Source organism: Oncorhynchus kisutch, linkage group LG5 (assembly GCF_002021735.2).
Source record: "Oncorhynchus kisutch isolate 150728-3 linkage group LG5, Okis_V2, whole genome shotgun sequence".
Classification (NCBI taxonomy): Eukaryota; Metazoa; Chordata; class Actinopteri; order Salmoniformes; family Salmonidae; genus Oncorhynchus; species Oncorhynchus kisutch.
In genome coordinates this window covers 20,084,504-20,105,534 of record NC_034178.2, presented here as the reverse complement: position 1 = coordinate 20,105,534, position 21,031 = coordinate 20,084,504, and the positions used below count along the sequence as shown (strand labels likewise).

Sequence of the window (21,031 nt, the reverse complement as noted above, 5' to 3'; positions counted from 1 at the left end):
TTTTGATAGCCTTTAGCCGCACCCTCATCATACTCCTCCTCTGTTCCGCGGGTGATGTGGAGGTAAACCCAGGCCCTGCATGTCCCCAGGCACCCTCATTTGTTGACTTCTGTGATCGAAAAAGCCTTGGTTTTATGCATATCAACATCAGAAGCCTCCTCCCTAAGTTTGTTTTACTCACTGCTTTAGCACACTCTGCCAACCCTGATGTCCTTGCCGTGTCTGAATCCTGGTTTAGGAAGGCCACCAAAAATGTGGAGATTTTCATACCCAACTATAACATTTTCCATCAAGATAGAACTGCCAAAGGGGGAGGAGTTGTAGTCTACTGCAGAGATAGCCTGCAAAGTAATGTCATACTTTCCAGGTCCATACCCAAACAGTTCGAACTTCTAATTTTAAAAATTAATCTCTCCAGAAATAAGTATCTCACTGTTGCCGCCTGCTACCGACCCCCCTCAGCTCCCAGCTGTGCCCGGGACACCATTTGTGAATTGATCGCCCCCCATCTAGCTTCAGAGTTTGTTCTGTTAGGTGACCAAAACTGGGATATGCTACCCCGGCAGTCCTACAATCTAAGCTAGATGCCCTCAATCTCACACAAATCATCAACCCTAAATCTGGAAACAAGGGCACCCTCATAGACATTATCCTGACCAACTGGCCCCCCAAATACACCTCCGCTGTCTTCAATCAGGATCTCAGCGATCACTGCCTCATTGCCTGTATCCGCTACGGGTCCGCGGTCAAACGACCACCCCTCATCACTGTCAAACGCTCCCTAAAACACTTCTGTGAGCAGGCATTTCTAATCGACTTGGCCTGGGTTTCCTGGAAGGATATTGACCTCATCCCGTCAGTTGAGGATGCCTGGTCATTCTTTAAAAGTGACTTCCTCACCATCTTAGATAAGCATGCTCCGTTCAAAAAATGCAGAACTAAGAACAAATATATCGCTTGGTTCTCCAGACTGCCCTCGACCAGCACAAAAACATCCTGTGGTGGACTGCAATAGCATCGAATAGGGAAGTCAGGAACCAATACACTCAGTCAGTCAGGAAAGCAAAGGCCAGCTTTTTCAAGCAGATATTTGCATCCTGTAGCTCTAACTCCAAAATGTTCTGGGACACTGTAGAGAACAAGTCCATGGAGAACAAGAGCACCTCCTCCCAGATGCCCACTGCACTGAGGCTAGGCAACACTGTCACCACCGATAAATCCATGATATTCGAAAACTTCAACCAGCATTTCTCAACGGCTGGCTGGCCATGCCTTCCTCCTGGCTACTCCAACCTCGGCCAACAGCTCCGCTCCCCCCGCAGCTACTCGCCCAAGCCTCCCCAGCTTCTCCTTTACCCAAATCCAGATAGCAGATGTTCTGAAAGAGCTGCAAAACCTGGACCCGTACAAATCAGCTGGGCTTGACAATCTGGACCCTCTATTTCTGAAACTATCCGCCTCCATTGACGCAACCCCTATTACCAGCCTGTTCAACGTCTCTTTCATATCGTCTGAGATCCCCATGGATTGGAAAGCTGCCGCGGTCATCCCCCTCTTCAAAGGGGGAGACACCCTGGACCCAAACTGTTACAGACCTATATCCATCCTGCCCTGCCTATCTAAGGTCTTCGAAAGCCAAGTCAACAAACAGATCACTGACCATCTCGAATCCCACAGTACTTTCTCCGGTGTGGAATCTGGTTTCCGAGCCGGTAACGGGTGCACCTCAGCCACGCTCAAGGTACTAAACGATATCATAACCGCCATCGATAAAAGACAGTACTGTGCAGCCGTGTTCATCGACCTGGCCAAGGCTTTCGACTTTGTCAATCACCATATTCTTATCGGCAGACTCAGTAGCCTCTGTTTTTCTAATGACTGCCTTGCCTGGTTCACCAACTACTTCTCAGATGGAGTTCAGTGTGTCAAATCGGAGGACATGTTGTCCGGTCCTCTGGCAGTCTCTATGGGGGTGCCACAGGGTTCAATTCTCGGGCCGACTCTTTTCTCTGTATATATATCAAAGATGTTGCTCTTGCTGCGGCAATTCCCTGATCCACCTTTACGCAGACGACACCATTCTGTATACTTCTGGCACTTCCTTGGACACCGTGCTATCTAACCTCCAAACGAGCTTCAATGCCATACAACACTCCTTCCGTGGCCTCCAACTGCTCTTAAACGCTAGTAAAACCAAATGCATGCTTTTCAGCCGTTCGCTGCCTGCACCCGCACGCCCGACTAGCATCACCACCCTGGATGCTTCCGACGTAGAATATGTGGACATCGATAAGTACCTAGGTGTCTGGCTAGACTGTAAACTCTCCTATCAAACATCTCCAATCTAAAATAAAATCTAGAGTTGTCTTTCTTTTTCGCAACAAAGCCTCCTTCACTCACGCCGCCAAACCTACCCTAGTAAAACTGACTATCCTACCGATCCTCGACTTCGGCGATGTCATCTACAAAATATCTTCCAATACTCTGCAAACTGGATGCAGTTTATCACAGTGCCATCCGTTTTGTTACTAAAGCACCTTATACCACCCACCACTGCGACCTGTATGCTCTAGTCGGCTGGCCCTCGCTACATATTCGTCGCCAGACCCACTGGCTCCAGGTAATCTACAAGTCCATGCTAGGTAAAGCTCCACCTTATCTCAGTTCACTGGTCACGATGGCAACACCCACCCGTAGCACGCGCTCCAGCAGGTGTATCTCACTGATCATCCCTAAAGCCAACACCTAATTTGGCCGCCTTTCCTTCCAGTTCTCTGCTGCCTGTGACTGGAACGAATTGCAAAAATCACTGAAAACTTTTATCTCCCTCACCAACTTTAAACATCTGCTATCTGAGCAGCTAACCGATCGCTGCAGCTGTACATAGTCCATCAGTAAATAGCCCACCCAATTTACCTACCTCATCCCCATACTGTTTTTATTTATTTACTTTTCTGCTCTTTTGCACACCAGTATCTCCACCTGCACATGACCATCTGATCTTTTATCACTCCAGTCTTAATCTGCTAAATTGTATTTATTCGCCTACCTCCTCATGCCTTTTGCACACAATGTATATAGACTCTTTTTTTGTTCTTTTTTGTTGTCCTGTGTTATTGACTTGTTTATTGTTTACTCCATGTGTAACTCTGTGTTGTTGTCTGTTCACACTGCTATGCTTTATCTTGGCCAGGTCGCAGTTGTAAATGAGAGCTTGTTCTCAACTAGCCTACCTGGTTAAATAAAGGTGAAATAAAATGTTTGTTTTTTAAAAATGTGTTAGGCTGAGAAACATTATTTAGATGGTTGTTTTATTGTTGTTGAAAGCTTGAAATGTACACAATGCGAAGGGACCTTGTTTCTTACACCCCATGCAGAGACACACACACACACACACACACACTCCCCCTCCCAGACATTCCTGCTTCATAGACAACAACCCTAAGGGCAATAAAATAGGGGGTGTGGGGCCATTCTCTTTCAAATGTTCAAACACAGACCCCCCCAGTTCAACCAGGTCCCTACACATCAATCATCATGACTACTTCAAAGGAATATACATAATTTACCCTCTAGGGCGTGACAACAGGAACAGGATGTCCTGACCAGATGCCCAAATATGGGCATGCACACATCATCCTGACATATGATCATAAATCATATGTTTGATGTGTGCCGTCTACTTTATTCTCTCAACTAACCATGAGATAGAAATGTGAAAATATTCCTGCAGGTTCAAATATTGTTGAAAAACAACTAATTGATTAGGCATGTTTGAGAATAGCATTGTGTGACTGTGATATGAGAGTTGTGTGAATCTGGAAATGAGTCTTAATCTGACATTTGGATAGTAACATATAGAAATATGCTTAATCAGATGATTGAAATTTAGATAATAAGCGGGATGATATTTTAAAAAGCAGCTGGGAGGTCTATAGTTCCTGGGAGGCTTGATTTTGCCGTGGTCTCTGGGAGGTTAGAGAACCGTTGACGGGTCCCATGGCGGGTCGGTCATTGTCTCGGAAACAAACGTTTATTTTTCTGGTTCCGCTGTGAGTATGTTTGAAGAGCTGCTTCGTAGCTATGGAGAGTCCTTGAGAAAGCAAATGGAATGGTTATCGTGACTACCTGAGAATTTCTTTAGTTTTAAATGGATTCTGTGAATCGATTACTATAGATTTGATGAAGTAATACTGGGAATATAATTAGATACATTTTAAACAACCCATATGTAGACGAAAGTAGGTTTTGAGTTGATATCTTTAATGGATCATTTGATAAAGATGAGGTTTAAGCATTATTAAACTGTCTACAAAGTCTGAGCAGTTGTCTCAGAAACTGATGGGAGTGTGTCCACTTTAGGTTAAGTTACCCAAACGATGTAACTCTAAAACGCTTACTGGAATTTCTCTGTCCGGGTACTACATTTGAAATAAAACTGCCCTTAAGGCCTGAAGGGGGGGTGGCAGTCACCTGAATAACGCACATCGCATATCTGCTGACTGGAATTTGTATCGCAGTTGAGAAAATACTTTCAGACAAAAAGCGACTGCCCTTAAAAACCAACGACTCCCTTTGAAAACGGGCGATGAGGCATCAGAAACATGTATTATAGTGTAAAAATGTACTACAAAGTGTAGCTAGAATAACTTTGGTCATACCCACTCAGCCCGTGACGTCCAAGGACGTCGAATTATAGGCGATATCAGGTCTGTCTGTTGTGGCCGCTATTTCACCCCAAAATAGTCATCCCAAATTGGGCTCTGTATAGCTATGTAACTGTCTCTCGGACAAGGTGACTTTTATCAATATACACTCTGAAAAGTAAAGGTTCCTGGAGTATCCTTCAGGGGTTCTTCAAATTGAAACTGTGTTGGGGAACCCCTAAAATTTATTTGAGGAACCCCTTATAATGGTTCCTCTAAGAACCTTTTGGGGTAAATTTCTTTTACTCCCTGTCCACCCTCCATTATAAAAACATATTTTAATAATAATAATAATATGGAAAAAATTGATTTAACTAATTAATTGTTTATTTAGTGGCACCACAAATGTGAATTCATATTTATAAAACAATTTACCAAACAAAACACATTACAAAATTGCAACATTTCTGCAGACATGTCAGACCATAATAAATCATACATTTACTTTGTATAGTGCTTTTCATGACATTTAAAAAATGCAAATAATGATGTACAATAAAATCATACATTCAAAATGAATCATAGGTAAACAAACAATATTGTAGACTTGATGCTAAATACAGATTTTTCAGCTTTAGTGTGTATATTGTATCCACTTAGTGTTATGGGATTACTAAATGATGTATACGGCATTATAACTGGCAAGAATTCTACCCTGTATTTCTAGTAGTGTTAAATAATGTTTGTTCATAAGGAAGGGGTTATATGGCATGTACCTAGGAAGAAAGGAATGTATGTGGGGGTAGAACGAGAACGGAGAGGTAAATTAACCTGTTTGAACTGACCTGGATGTAAATCTGGGAAGACCCTCCAGAGCTATAGTATCTGGGGGAGCCTGGAATCGTCAGCTGAGTGTTTTTATAAACTGTGGTGAGACTCATGAGAAAATCCCTATGTTGGTGTGTGTGTGCGTACGTTAGGGTGGTATAAAAGGAATGTATTTGTGTAAACTGCAGAGCTCTCGCAAATAAATCTGGATCTGATCAATTGTGAGCTGGGAATTCTGTCTGTTTTACCTCTGTAAAGGTTGTAATCTATGAATATTGATTACAAAATTACTTAACACTTAGTTATGTTAGGAAGTTTGCCATCTTTATGACTGGCCCTGGTAACTTCACCCCAACAAACATATATTTTTGTCTATATCCATTCCATGGACTTGATTCATTTCTGAGAAGATCTGAAAAGATAATTTGCACACAGTTGTATGCTAATAGATTTCAGTTTGTATTGATTTCCATCCATTTCCATTATTAAAGTGGCTGGAGTTGAGTCAGTGTGTTGGCAGCATCCACACCACGACTGTTTAAGAGTCTGATGGCCTTGAGATAGAAGCTGTTTTTCAGTCTCTCGGTCCCTGCTTTGATGCACCTGTACTGACCTTGCCTTCTGGATGATAGTGGGGTGAACAGGCAGTGGCTCGGGTTGTTGTTGTCCTTGATGATCTTTATGGCCTTCCTGTGACATCGGGTGGTGAAGGTGTCCTGGAGGGCAGGTAGTTTGCCCCGGTGATGTGTTGTGCAGACCTCACTACCCTCTGGAGAGCCTTACGGTTGTGGGCGGAGCAGTTGCCGTACCAGGCGGTGGTACAGCCCGACAGGATGCTCTCGATTGTGCATCTGTAGAAGTCTGTGAGTGCTTTTGGTGACAAGCCAAATTTCTTCAGCCTCCTGAGGTTGAAGAGGCGCTGCTGCACATTCTTCACGACGCTGTCTGTGTGGGTGGACCAATTCAGTTTGTGGATAGGGGGGTGCTCCCTCTGCTGTTTCCTGAAGACCACAATCATCTCCTTTGTTTTGTTGACGTTGAGTTTATGAGGTTATTTTCCTGACACCACACTCCGAGGGTCCTCACCTCCTCCCTGTAGGCCGTCTCGTCATTGTTTGGTAATCAAGCCTACCACTGTAGTGTCGTCTGCAAACTTGATGATTGAGTTGGAGGCGTGCATGGCCACGCAGTGGCGGTAAGCAAATTGGCGGTAAGCAAATTGGAGTGGGTCTAGTGTGTCAGGTAGGGTGGAGGTGATATGGTCCTTGACTAGTCTCTCAAAGCACTTCATGATGACGGAAGTGAGTGCTAATGGGGCGGTAGTCGTTTAGCTCAGTTACCTTAGCTATATTGGGAACAGGGACAATGGTGGCCCTCTTGAAGCATGTGGGAACAGCAGACTGGGATAAGGATTGATTGAATATGTCCGTAATGCTGGGGATGCCGTCTGGGCCTGCAGCCTTGCAAGGGTTAACACGTTTAAATGTTTTACTCACGTCGGCTGCAGTGAAGGAGAATCCATATGTTTTGGTTGCGGGCGTGTCAGTGGCACTGTATTGTCCTCAAAGTGGGCAAAAAGTTATTTAGTCTGTCTGGGAGCAAGACGTCCTGGTCCGCGCCGGGTCTGGTTTTCTTTTTGTAATCCGTGATTGACTGTAGACCCTGCCACATACCTTTTGTGTCTGAGCCGTTGAATTGCGACTCTACTTTGTCTCTATACTGATGCTTAGCTTGTTTGATTGCTTTGCGGAGGGAATAGCTACACTGTTTGTATTCGGTCATGTTTCCGGTCACCTTGCCCTGGTTAAAAGCAGTGGTTCGAGCTTTCAGTTTCACTCGAATGCTGCCATCAATCCAAGGTTTCTGGTTTGGGAATGTTTTAATCGTTGATATGGGTACGACACTAGCCAATACTGTACTGCCATACAGTAACAGTACTGCCATACAGGCATGATATCACATTTCAAGATATCTTTGTACACAAATTGTTCAATATTTCATCAGGCTGACTTGAAAGATTATACTCAACATTTTGCTGTGTGGCAATACTGTGTTTGGATTCTGAAGGGCATTTAAACAGAGGTAGTCTAGACACTGTAATAATAACATTATGCATTTGAATCCCATCCCATTCGAATCCCGTCTACAGCTTCCATCTAATATATTAATTTCCCTCCACAAGGGGGCGTACATGTAATGTTTCCAAAATGGGATAGTATTGTCCATGTAACGTTTCCAAAATGTGACAGTATTGTCCATGTACCGTCTCCAAATTGGGATAGTATTGTCCATGTAACGTTTCCAAAATGGGATAGTATTGTCCATGTAACGTTATGCCCCCTTGTGAGTTAATACAGGTAACGAGTGGAGGACAGAGGAGCCTCTTAAAGAAGGTCTGTGAGAGCCAGAAATCTTGCTTGTTTGTAGGTGACCAAATACTTATTTTCCACCATAATTTGCAAATAAATTCATAAAAAATCGTACAATGGATTTCTTTTCTCATTTTGTCTGTCATAGTTGAAGTGTACCTACGATGAAAATTACAGGCCTCTCTCATCTTTTTAAGTGGGAGAACTTGCACAATTGGTGGCTGACTAAATACTTTTTTGCCCCCCTGTATCTAGACTTAAATTTAGCTTTCCTTGACTTAGTCGCCATAATGATTGATATATAAACAGCTGAATCTGCGCGTTCACCAAACAATGCAGTGCGTAATATGTGTTTCTCCTTCCGGTAATATGTGTTTCTCCCTCCTTCCACCCACCACTGCGACCTGTATGCTCTCGTCGGCTGGCCCTTGCTACATATTAGTCGCCAAATCCACTGGCTCCAGGGAGAAAGTTGAGAAAAATGGATAGAGACAGTCAAAAGAAAGAGGTAGCTAGTCAAGGGAAACAGCAGGTTGGGGGTTAAATACCGGGCTGTCTGAAAAGAAGGTAAGAAGGCAAGCATAGAGAAAGGGTGAGAGAAGGTTACAAGATAAGGGGACATACAGAGAAAAAGAGAGAGAGTGTAAATGGAGGGGAAACGCTTGGGCCTTCAAATGAGGGCTATTTTCATCTCAATCATTTCAAGGGGTAGAGCTCTTCACTACAACGCGGGAGACTCGGGTTTGCATCTCAGCCTGGGCACCAATAGACAAAAATTCCTTTGGATTGTAATTCAACTATTTATATGTTTTGCAGGGAGAGATACTGTTGTTAGTGTTTGTTTAAATATATAAACTGTACGTTTTAATAGCTTGTGTAGGTTAAATTGAAGGACTAATTAATTCGAAATAATAACGAGTCGATTTCAATGGAATACGTTGCCTTGCCTAAAGGGTCCACTGGAATAACGTATTGGGAATGGAGTCGTATTTAAAACTTCTTGCGACTATCAAACCCAGATCCGGGAGCGTAATCATAGCCACAAACGAATTAGCATAACACAGCGGACATAAATCTTCCTACAAAATCTTCCTATTCATGAAAATCACAAAGGAAATATATTGAGACACAGCTTAGCCTTTTGTTAATCACACTGTCATCTCAGATTTTCAAAATATGCTTTACAGCCAACGCTAGACAAGCATTTGTGTAAGTTTATCATGGCATAATGCTATGCTAGGCTCTGCTGGCAGCAGGCAACATTTTCATGAAAATAAGAAAAGCAATCAAATTAAATAATTTACCTTTGAAGAACTTCGGATGTTTTCACTCAGGAGACTCCCAGTTAGATAGCAAATGTTCCTTTTTTTCCAAATATATTATTTTTGTAGGCGAAATAGCTCCCGTTTGTTCGTCACTTTTGCCTGAGAAATCGACCGGAAAATGCGGCGCCAAACTTTTTTCCAAATTAGCTCCATAATATCGACAGAAACATGGCAAACGTTGTTTAGAATCAATCCTCAAGGTGTTTTTCACATAACAATTCGATAATATATCCGTCGGGACAATTGGTTTCTCATAAGAAGCGATTGTAAAAATGGCTACTTGTGTACTTTACGCAAGATTTTCTGCGGGTGCCATCATGTGACCCCTTGCTAAATGTGGTCCCTTACGGCTATTCTTCAACATAAATGCGTAAAAAGACATCACAATGCTGTAGACACTTGGGGAAAACGTAGAAAGCTTATTCACAGCCATATTACGAGGCATTGGCATGAGGCGGTTTCAAAAAATGCGGCACTTCCTGATTGGATTTTTATCTGGGTTTCGCCTGTAACATCAGTTCTGTTGCACTCACAGACAATATCTTTGCAGTTTTGGAAACATCAGAGTGTTTTCTATCCAAAGCTGTCAATTATATGCATAGTCGAGCATCTTTTCGTGACAAAATATCTTGTTTAAAACAGGAAAGTTTTTTATCCAAAAATGAAAATAAGTTACAAAAGGTTAAAATGCTGAATCATAGAAAAGACAGCTACCTAAATCTAATGAATTCTAAATAATAACGGAAAGATAATTACGATGGAGTTCTTATGGATTGACTGACATACGTTATAAATTTAGCGAAGTACATGGTACTTTTAAATTTTGGAGTAGAGAAAGTTAGAAAGTTAGGTTTGACTTAAAGCAGAACTCAGTTTGAGTAGGGGTATATTTTTGCCTAGAGGCAGGAATAAGAGAGTTAGTTGCAGTGATGCCTACTAATTTTCAGGGTAAGTTGCTGGAAGCAGGTTGATTTGTTGCTAAATGACGTTGTGAAATCATTGCATGATAACGTAAAACTGCGTCATTACGCAGAATATACAATAGCGTTACTCAAATTGATTTGACAGTTGATCGGGTACATACTCCCACTCTTTTCTGTACGTCTGCCAGTACAATTTTGATTGAGAGATGTTGATTGATGTTGTAAGTTCTGTTCAAGATCAAACATTCGTGACCGACTATAATCATTGGGTTTGGCTTGTCGAACCCGTACTACTGCTGCAGTCAGCCAACAATGCTGCCTGGGCACGGGCTTAGCGCCTGCTACTCACGTCACCAACAAGGCACTTTTGCAGCTAGGCAATTATGTTGTGACTGAGGGTGTGACAGAGAACATTGTTTGTGTCATTTAGAGGGAAATTCATGCATTATAGCTTTGAGTCTCTTTTGAAAAGTTGCTAAAAGTTCCAAAAACATTTTTAAAAGTAGCTAAATTTGTCAGGGTAGTCTGAAAAGATGCTAAAACTAGCAACAAAATTGCTAGGTGGGCATCACTGGTTGGTGGCGCTCACTGGGCTATATTTGGCTGTAAAGAGAGGGAGGTCTGAATAGTTCAATCGTAAAAGTGTTGTTGTAGTTCCCGGTTATTGATTTTTGGTTTGATTATTTATGGAATTAGAATGTTGACAAACTGGGGTTTTGGGGGGAAAAATAAGTGCTTCATTGTATTTCTGTGGAAATGTTTTCCGGGGTTGTAATCTTGAAGGGAGCGAGGAAGCTGGAGGCATGTTTATACCAAAATTGATGTGGCCTGGAAAGGTTTTGTTTCTTTTTAGCCTTTGGAATTGAGGAGATTTCTTTTTCTAGAGACGATATCCTAAAGGGGTACACACATATGGAATATTAGAAGGTTTATTTTCTGAGTTTTAATTAAACACATTATTTTGATAAAGGGAATGTACTGGGAACTTGGGATACAACATGTAGAAAATGTTTGATGGTTTTTCTTCAATTTGTCTAATATACTATGGAACACAACTGTAAAGGGGTGATATAACCTTTGACCTCTATCATGGCTTTCCCTTGTGGTCTGATCAGCCTTGTGGGAGGACCATTTGGATAATGAATTTAAGGTCATTTGTGATACTACAAATATTTAATTTTCATGAAATCACAAGTACAATTATAGCAAAACACAGTTTAGCTTGTCGTTAATCAACCTGGCGTGTCAGATTTCAATACAGCTTTTCGGTGAAAGAATAACAAGCGTTTGTTGTTACGGCTTTCTTCCGTCGAAGGAGAGTCGGACCAAAATGCAGCGTGGTTAGTTCGATTACATGTTTAATGAAAACGAAAACACGAACAATACAAAAACAACAAACGGAAAAATTTGAAAACCTATACAGCCTGTCTGGTGACAACTAACACAGAGACAGGAACAATCACCCACAAACACAGTGAAACCCAGGCTACCTAAATATGGTTCCCAATCAGAGACAACGAGAATCACCTGACTCTGAGAACCTCAGGCAGCCATAGACTATGCTAGACACCCCTACTCAGCCACAATCCCAATACCTACTAAAACCCCCAATACCACAACACAACACAAAATAACCCCATGTCACACCCTGGCCTGACCAAAATAAATATATAAACACAAAATACTAAGACCAGGGCGTGACAGAACCCCCCCCCCAAGGTGCGAACTCCCGGCCGCACACTAAAACCCATTGGGGAGGGTCCGGGTGGGCGTCTGTCCACGGTGGCGGCTCCGGCTCGGGACTGAGGGGAAGCCCAGCACTGAGGGGAAGCTCAGCACTGAGGGGAAAGCCCAGCACTGAGAGGAAAGCCCAGCACTGAGAGGAAAGCCCAGCACTGAGAGGAAAGCCCAGCACTGAGAGGAAAGCCCAGCACTGAGAGGAAAGCCCAGCACTGAGAGGAAAGCCCAGCACTGAGAGGAAAGCCCAGCACTGAGAGGAAAGCCCAGCACTGAGAGGAAAGCCCAGCACTGAGAGGAAAGCCCAGCACTGAGAGGAAAGCCCAGCACTGAGAGGAAAGCCCAGCACTGAGAGGAAAGCCCAGCACTGAGAGGAAAGCCCAGCACTGAGAGGAAAGCCCAGCACTGAGAGGAAAGCCCAGCACTGAGAGGAAAGCCCAGCACTGAGAGGAAGCTCAGCACTGAGAGGAAGCTCAGGCAGGTAGTTTGCTCGGGCAGATCCTGGCTGGCTGGCGGATCTGGAAGAGTCTGGTTGACTGGCAGATCTGGAAGAGTCTGGTTGACTGGCAGATCTGGAAGAGTCTGGTTGACTGGCAGATCTGGAAGAGTCTGGTTGACTGGCAGATCTGGAAGAGTCTGGCTGACTGGCAGATCTGGCTGCTCCATGCAGACTGACAGCTCCATGCAGGAGACTCCAGCAGCGCTGTAGAGGAGGAAGGCTCTGGCTGCGCTGAACAGGCGGGAGGCTCCGGCAGCGCTGTAGAGGAGGAAGGCTCTGGCTGCGCTGAACAGGCGGGAGGCTCCGGCAGCGCTGTAGAGGAGGAAGGCTCTGGATGCGCTGAACAGGCGGGAGACTCCAGCAGCGCTGTAGAGGAGGAAGGCTCTGGCAGCGCTGAACAGGCGGGAGACTCCGGCAGCGCTAAACAGGTGGGAGACTCCGACAGCACTGGAGAGGAGAAAGGCTCTGGCTGCGCTGAACAGGCGAGGCGCACAGAAGGCCTGGTGCGTGGTGCTGGAACTGGTGGTACTGGACCGAGGACACGCACAGGAAGCCTGGTGCGGGGAGCTGCCACCGGAGGACTGGTGTGTGAAGGTGGCACAGGATGGACGGGACCGTGAAGATGTACTGGAGAGCCTGAGAGCAGGGCTGGCACAGGACGTGCAAGGCTAGGTAGGTACACAGGAGGCCTAGTGCGTGAGGCTGGCACAGTCTTCACCAGACGACTAGCACGCACCTCAGGACGAGTATGGAGAGCTGACCCAGGTGACATCAAATCCCCGACACGCTCCATCGGGCGGATGTCGTGCCTCATGCACCAACACAGCACCTCCCTCATAACTCTCTCCTCCAATTTCCCCATGAACTCATTCACTGTCTTTGCTTCGCTCACCTCCAACACCGCCCTGACCGGCTCTGGTTCCCTCCTTGGCTCCTTACGGAAAACAGGGGGAGTTAGCTCAGGTCTGACTCCTGACTCTGCCACACTCTCCCTGTGCTCCCCCCAAGAAATGTTTGGGGCTGCCTCCCGGGCTTCCAGCCGCGCTGCCATGCTAGCTCCTCGTAATGCCGCCTCTCTGCTTTCGCTGCCTCTAGCTCTGCTTTGGGGCAGCGATATTCCCCTGGCTGCTCCCAGGGTCCTTTGCCGTCCAAAATCTCCTCCTGTGTCCAGGACAGGAGTCTTGTGATGCTGCTGCCCGTTACCACGCCGCTTGGTCTTTGGTTGGTGGGTGATTCTGTCACGATCGTCGTCCTCCTCGTCTGAGGAGGAGTAGTTGGAAGGATCGGAGGACCAAAATGCAACGTGGTATGTCCTCATTGTGAATTTAAGGAACAGAGAACACTTGAACAAACTATAAAAAACAATAAACGAATAACGACCGTGAAGCTATAATAAGAACTGTGCTGACACAATCAAACTAACATAGACAATCACCCACAACCCACAATGACAAAACAGGCTACCTAAATATGGTTCCCAATCAGAGACAAGGACTAACACCTGCCTCTGATTGAGAACCATATCAGGCCAAACACAGAAACAGACAAACTAGACATCCAACATAGATCACACCCTGACCAAACAAAACATAGAAACATACAAAGCAAATTATGGTCAGGGTGTGACAGTTATGAACTAACAGGTATAAATGATGGGTTATGAATTAACATGTATAAATGATGGGTTATGAATTAACAGGTATAAATGATGGGTTATGAATGAACACATCCCCTCCAGGCATTTCAATACATTCAGAATTTCTTATGGTCCGTGTGCAATATGCAAATATGTTCCTTGCAATTATTCAAATATTTCGTTGATTTCATGAGAGCAACATGAAAATTAATGATTTCTGAACAACCATTTTTTATTTAATGTCTATTAAGAGTATCTTATCAACTTTATTTCACTTGGTGATGTTTCATTATAGAGAACATAACATGACAATACATGACATCTAAGTAGCTGAATATGCTTATGGACTAACAGTTTAACAGTCTGAAAGACACAACTCATGTTATTCTGGTTAAACAGTGAGAGACTAGTTGATTATGGACTAACAGTCTAACAGTATGAAGGACACAACTCATGTTATTCTGGTTAAACAGTGAAAGACTAGTTGATAAAGGAGTCTGGATTTTTTTACAATTAGGAAATAATATGTCATGTTTTTCTCATACCTCAGCCAGCATTGTCGTGGTGTCGTGGAAATTTCCTGTATTTACCAAATCATGAGAGCAAACCACACACAAGTCAGAGTTATCATAAAGTCCATATTTAATTATATGAGCTCCATCACAACCCTGTGACTCTCAGATCAATTCAGTGTCTATCAATGAATTCTCTGAGAGTCCTTACACATTGCAACTGAGATCCTTTATAGCAAAGACACACATAGCCAGACAGCATTGGCCATAAATTATCGTTCAGCTTTGTCTCCTAAACTATGTTCTTTCCTCGCTCTCAGGACCATAAAACAAAACCTATCAACAGGCATATATCAAATACCCCCTCCTTGACAAGATCACAGAGACACAGTGACTGGCACACAGACATTGTGGAGCCAAGAGATAATTGATTTAAAAGATATGTTTACATATGAAGACAAGCTTGACCCCTCCCCTCTCTGCGGCCCAAGTAACTGACCCCATGTCAGAGAACAGATAACTGCAACCGTCCAACAGTATTATCCAAAAATAGACATTCTGATGAGAAGTAACTCACAAGCATATAATGAATATAAATCATCTTATCTAGGTTACCCAACTAATTCTGATTATTCCCCAACAATGGTTAGGAAATAATGTCATGTTTTACTCGTACTTCGTTTTTTCATTTTCAACAAATGCACTGGGTTGGTTAAAAAGTGATACTAAACTTACATGCCATGCACTATATTGACATGGTGGAAGATTTACTGAATTTATACTGTTTTTCATACTAAGATGGACAAAGATATGTGTTGCTTTTGCACATATTTGTTAATTGGTTTAGCAAGAGGCTGTTGATTGGTCAGTCATCGGGTTCATTTCTTTTGCAATATGTTCAAATCAAGCTTTATTTATACAGCACATTTCAGACATGGATGCAACACAATGACTTCACAGGAAAAGATGTCTAAAAAAACAATGAAAATAAACAGAAATATTTACTACACAACAATAGGATAAAAAAACAGAAGAATAACAACTGAAAGACTAATGAGCACCCTAAGGAAATGTCATTGATTACAATATTAACAATTGGATGCAACATCCAACCCTAACAAGATGGACAAGCCAGCACAGGTGTAACACATTCTGACTAACGAGGTGATACCAATTGGTTCGCCCTGCGTGTTGTGGTGGAAATTCTACCCTTAATCAATAATAAGGAGAGTCAAAATGAATAATCAATCAAGGTTTTACTTTTATTAAAATACTTGTTATAACAAGGAGGCTTGCTTCTGGGTTATATACTATCTCAGGATAGGTGCAACCTCAGAGACGACATACAATGGTTTCAAACACCAACCCCACACATCCCGTGTCAGACCTTGGGCCCCAAATACAATCTCCCCCTAGGGGGAGGTGACTGATGCACAGACACTGTGGAGATTGGTTCCCCATTACTCACGCCTTCCCTTCACATGGTTTGCAATAAACACGCAGTTGACATATGGAAACAATGTTTCCTTCAGATCTCCTTTGCCTTACTCCCTGCTGATATTCTGCCTAGCAACAGGGACATGTGATAGATGCTGACATTCTGCATAGCAACAGGGACATGTGATAGATGCTGATAATCTGCCTAGCAACAGGGACATGTGATAGATGCTGATATTCTGCTTAGCAACAGGGACATGTGATGGATAAGCCTGACTTCTCCCCTCTCTGGACCCAAGGTGACTGAGGCCCATTTGAGGGAGGAAGTGCAGCTGCCAACACCAGAGTCAGAAAGGAGACATTCTAGTAGCAAGAGGTCAATAGTTCATATCAGCATATTCTACAGATAAGACATCTTAATTATAAGATAAGACATCTTAATTGTTACTTAGCTAATTCTGATTTCTCCACCACAATCTTTCCCCAGAAACAGGCTCCAATACAATAGCTCTGTTACTGGTGTGCAGGAAAAAACCTTTACTCTGTGGAGGATCAAGAGGAACCAGTCAGTTTCTGTCATATTCTTGGCTGAGTGTCCGAACATCATGGTTTCATTCTACACACCCAGAACAGGCCTCTATCAACACACTTTTCTATGTTAAAGGAGTTTGGTAAAGAACCTATCTCAAGCCCAATGCCTCGGCTTAAATAATTATATTTTACTACACATGCATTAGTAAGGTTTAACAGAAAATTCCCTCACAGTGCTAACGAGCTATATGTGCTAAAGTCCAACCTCAAAACATAAATGGAAAAACCAAAGCCTGTAACACCTTCCCCCTTAAGATTACAAATATATCCTATACTTTTGTTGGACAGGTTTACTCACCACCAACAGAAAACTTCCAATTCATATTAAAATCAACTACAATGCTTCACCTTCTACAATATAAACATGGTGTCTACTGGCTGTCACCAATTAAAAACAAGAAAAAACATTTCTAAATATATATATTTTTCTACAATCTATTTTTGAAAAACTCACTAGCTTCTAGAACTCTCGTCCCCTTGGAACGAGCCCAAACAAAACTCATCTCCAATACGGAAAAACATGCAGTCAAAATAAATTGTGATCCATGGCAACGCACTGGCTAAACACAAAACTTTTTGACTACACCCCTCAGAATACAATCAACAACCAAGTTGTCCTTACCACGGACATGTCTGATTTCAAGAGGAAACTCCTGCAATATCCGTAGTAACTTTCCACCTCACTGCAGAGCTTCTCTCTCGTTTCAGGGATCACTAGATAAGCATGTTGTTGGATCGGGGCCCAGTCCCCAATGTCATGCTCTAGTACATTTGGTTTGGCATCTGAGAATGAACCCTGATATTCTAAAAACAGGATAACAATGTCAATATAATTGTAACAAAAACAGTCAGTTGGTTGCATAAATAATTATTATTACTAAATGTACATATGAAAACCAAATGTACACCCCTTTGTTAATATGTATTGGCAATAATTAACTTCATGGTGAGGCATGGATGTGTTTGAAATATGAGGTGATTTGAGACATGCTTCTTCGACAGTGGGAATAAAGACAATTACCATTTGAATGTTGCAAAGAAATACTGGAGTGATGTAAGAATGCGAATAAAATTGATTACAGACCAAGTTATTATACTGCATCCATGTGTATAGGCTGCAAGTGAATTGAAAAAACGACATCTCAACTTTCACTTAAACTAAAACTGAACGTATATTGGACATCGGGCATAGTCTTCTTCTCAACCTCTTTTCAATGACATTTTGCTAGGTGGGATAGCCCAATGTCAAAACAAAGTTTTAATGTGTCCAAATCAATAACCAATATGCAGAAACAGTTTGTGATAAATTTAGCTATATAAACACAAACATCTGCCACAATAATACATATTACTTGTATTTTTTAAACAAGCATGTTACGTACTGCACAAGAACCAGAAACGCTGTTGTTTTGGCATGTAGCAATAAATCAGTGAAATCAATTAGGGGGGAAAATCAGGTTGTACCTAACACAACTAAAAAGAACACATGGAAATGGGAGACATATGTTACCTCACTGGTTAGAGGACAACCTGCAGTCAGCTACATTTTGGAGTGATGCATTTAAATGTAGGGGTCGTTAAACAAAGGAACGCAACACTTATTTGTCATCACTCATCGATATCATGTTGAAATCAATTGTGCCGAGAGGAGGGAGATGAGGTTGCACGTCCTGTTAACACTAACTGACCAAAAACCACATGGAATCTGGGAATAATGTGTACATCACTGGTTAGAGGACGACTTGTAGAAAACAGCTAGCTACATTTTGATTTAAGGGAGTGGCCAATGTGGTAAGTGTAACGCAACCCTTTTTTTGTTAGTCACTTTTTGTTCAATCATATAAATGTAAAGCATAAAGAAAGAAAAAAACATAAAGAGTACTCTTTCAATTCAGAGCCTGGATTTTTCCCCTGAGGCTAATATCCATATCATGCTGCAATCAATAGAACAGGGCAAACGTTTAGGGTTCTACATTGAGACATCATTAGAATACTCCTACTACAATGTTAAAACATTCTACATTATGACATTATTTCATTGATATCATGAAACAACTCCTTCATGTATGTATTTTCTGATGTTTGATAAGAGATCTTTTATCAGAGAATCTCTTGTCACATTGATCACAGCTATGAGGCTTCTCTCCTGTGTGTGTCTGCTGGTGAACAATCAGAATGCAGTAAAACTCTTTCCACATTCATCACAGCTAAAAGGTTTATTTCCTGTGTGTGTTCTCTGGTGTGATACCAAGTTGCCTGGCTGAGTAAAACTCTTCCTACATTGATTACAGCTAAAAGGTTGCTCTACTGTGTGTGTTCTCTTGTGTGATTTTACTTGTCCTGAACGAACAAAACTCTTTCCACAGTCAGAGCAGCTAAAAGGTCTTTCTCCTGTGTGGATTTTCTGGTGAATTTTTATGTCTGCTGAGGAGGCAAATCCCTTCCCACTTTGCGCACAGATATAGGGTTTCTCTCCTGTGTGTGTTCTCTTGTGTAATATCAGGCTGAATGACTGAGTAAAACTCTTCCCACATTGAGTACAGCAAAAAGGTTTCTCTCCTGTGTGTGTTCTCTGGTATAATATCAGACTGGATGACTGAGTAAAACTCTTCCCACATTGTTTTCAGCTATAATGTTTCTCTCCTGTGTGTGTTCTATGGTCGATTTTAAACGTCCTGAAGAAACAAAACACTTTCCACAGTCAAAGCAGCGGTGAGTTTTCTTCCCTGTGGGTCTCTGCTGGAGTTTCTTGGGGTGTTTTGATCTGGACAGACTTTTCTCTGCCTCGTCAGCATCATGATGCTGTTGAGGCTCCCCAGAGGATCCACTATAGTCACGTCTCTCTCTTGTGTGAGCAACAAAGTCAGATAGATGGTTTAAGGCCCACAACAGCGGAAATCCACTGTAAAAAGGTGATGCCCAGAGCATAACCATGATTTGGTACAACAATTGACATCTGTATTGAATGTTAAAATGATTTGACAATCGTCTTAAGACAGTCAAGTCAGAAAGAATAGTCAAATTTCGTCTTGTTTTCATATTAGTAGTAACATCGATGATTGTAGGCTAGAAGACAGTTATTAAAGTTGTTGAAATCCTAAGCAGTGTGCCAGATAACTTTTGGTCTCCAAAATAGGCCCCTTTCTGTGTTTACTGAAATTGCGACACGATGGCGATGCACGTACAATTTGGTTGTAGAAACTCCTCCATGCTAATGAGGAAACCACTATTTACCAATATCGATTTTAGTTTTTCACAATGTATTCTGAATATTACAGCGCAATTTGTGTCTATATATGGAAAAATACACGTTAAAAATGTTCAACCAATTGATTGGTAGAAACTACAGAAGACTCTTGGTTGGCCAAGATTTATTTTAATTGGGGACAGCACTAGAACATGATTTTGGGGCTCTTGAGTGGTGCAACGGTCTAAGGCACTGCATTTCAGTGCTTGAGGCGTCACTACAGACCCTGGTTCGAATCCAGGCTGTATCCCAACCGGCAGTGATTGGGAGGAGCACAATTGGCCCGGCATCGTCCGGTTTTGGCCAGTGTAGGCCATCATTGTAAATAAGAATTTGTTCTGAACTGACCTGCCTAGATAAATAAAGGTTACATTTGAAAAAATGTGATAAAACAAAAAGAACACTCAGAAAGTTCAGACCCCTTCCCCTTTACAGCCTTATTCAAATGTTTAATTACCTCCACAGGAAATCTTCACTGGCAATTCTAGAATATACTCTATATCCTAGAAACCTGGTTAAACTATCATTATGACATCATGGATGAATTCTAGAATATACTATATAGCCTAGAAACCTGGTTAAACTATCATTATGACATCATGGATGGATTCTAGAATATACTATATATCCTAGAAACCTGGTTAAACTATTATTATGACCTCATGGATCAATTATAGAATATACTATATATCCTAGAAACCTGGTTAGTTAGAGCCTTATTCAAATGTTTAATGCCCATCCAAGATACTGTTGACCAATCATGTTCACATTGTAATGCTCTGACATGCAGTTCTTAAGCTAATTGTCACAAAAATCCCTTTTTAAAGTTAGGGTATGAGTTGAGAAACATGCCTATTTTCCTTGAAAGTACGAAATGTCACGATTGAAAAGCTAAATTGCAGAGAAGTCAATTATCTCACATCTCTGAAAATATTTGTAATGTGGTGCTTCTTGTTCACGGAGGGTAATTCATGTTAATGTAATTTTTTTAAGCTGTTAAAAACTTCTCGTTAAATGAAGGTTTTTATTTTATTTTTATAAATAGTGTTTTATGATACACCGTTTTCTACAAATCTGTCAAGGCATCAACTTTGAGAAGGTTCTAAAACAAAGGTTTCAAACCAATTCATGAATGTTATTCAATATAGGCATGATTCACCTTTAATGTATTGGAATCTAGGTATTTTTCGCCTTTAATTTTAATGGAATCTAGGTATGTTTCACCTTTAATGTAATGGAATCTAGGCATGTTTAACCTTTAAAGTAATTGAATCTAGGTAT

General features: G+C 42.1%; 1 pseudogene; it reads right to left on the bottom strand.

Moving 5' to 3' along the window:
• LOC116374082 (zinc finger protein 180-like) overlaps positions 1-19,120 on the bottom strand; it is a 67,947-nt pseudogene extending 48,827 nt beyond the window's left edge.
• Positions 19,121-21,031: the final 1,911 nt, after the last annotated feature.